The sequence below is a fragment of the Apis dorsata genome, unplaced genomic scaffold (assembly GCF_000469605.1).
Source record: "Apis dorsata unplaced genomic scaffold, Apis dorsata 1.3 scaffold_591, whole genome shotgun sequence".
NCBI lineage: Eukaryota > Metazoa > Arthropoda > Insecta > Hymenoptera > Apidae > Apis > Apis dorsata.
This window is the reverse complement of record NW_006263796.1, coordinates 89,806-90,295: the sequence shown is the minus strand read 5'-3', so window position 1 is coordinate 90,295 and position 490 is coordinate 89,806. Positions and strand designations below refer to the sequence as shown.

The following is a 490-nucleotide window of genomic DNA, read 5'->3' as shown; positions in this document are numbered from 1 at the left end:
TTTTTTTTTTTTATTTATTATTTATCGCTGATCTTTCGCGTATCATTATATTATTATATTATTCTTGATATAAATTCAATAAAATAACAAACGCGAATTTTCCAAATGCAAATATATACATTGTTCTCATTGTATAACGATCTTGATCATGACATGTACAAAATGATCGGTTGAAGAGTTAATATCGAGTAAATTAAAATCTCGATTTAAATATTGATTGATTCAAAGCAATTACAAAATGAAATGAACGCACAAGTATTGAAAATTAATTTTCCTAACTAAATTTAGTTCGAAATATGATGAAAAATTCGGAATAATTAAAAAAATATAGCGCGCAAGCTCAATTATTTATATCCTCTTATGTTTTTCTCTCGAGTTTACCTTGTTTGTAAAGTATAAGAGATAATGTTTTTATTTACCTACTTGAATTTTTCATTTTTGCAAACACACACACACACACACACGTGATATGCAACGTGTTTAAGGAAAC

General features: G+C 25.9%; 1 protein-coding gene across 8 annotated transcripts in view; it reads left to right on the top strand.

Moving 5' to 3' along the window:
• The window catches only part of LOC102676482 (fasciclin-1), a 308,866-nt gene that overhangs the window by 228,015 nt on the left and 80,361 nt on the right, over positions 1 to 490 (top strand). The gene's annotated exons all lie outside the window — the stretch shown is intronic.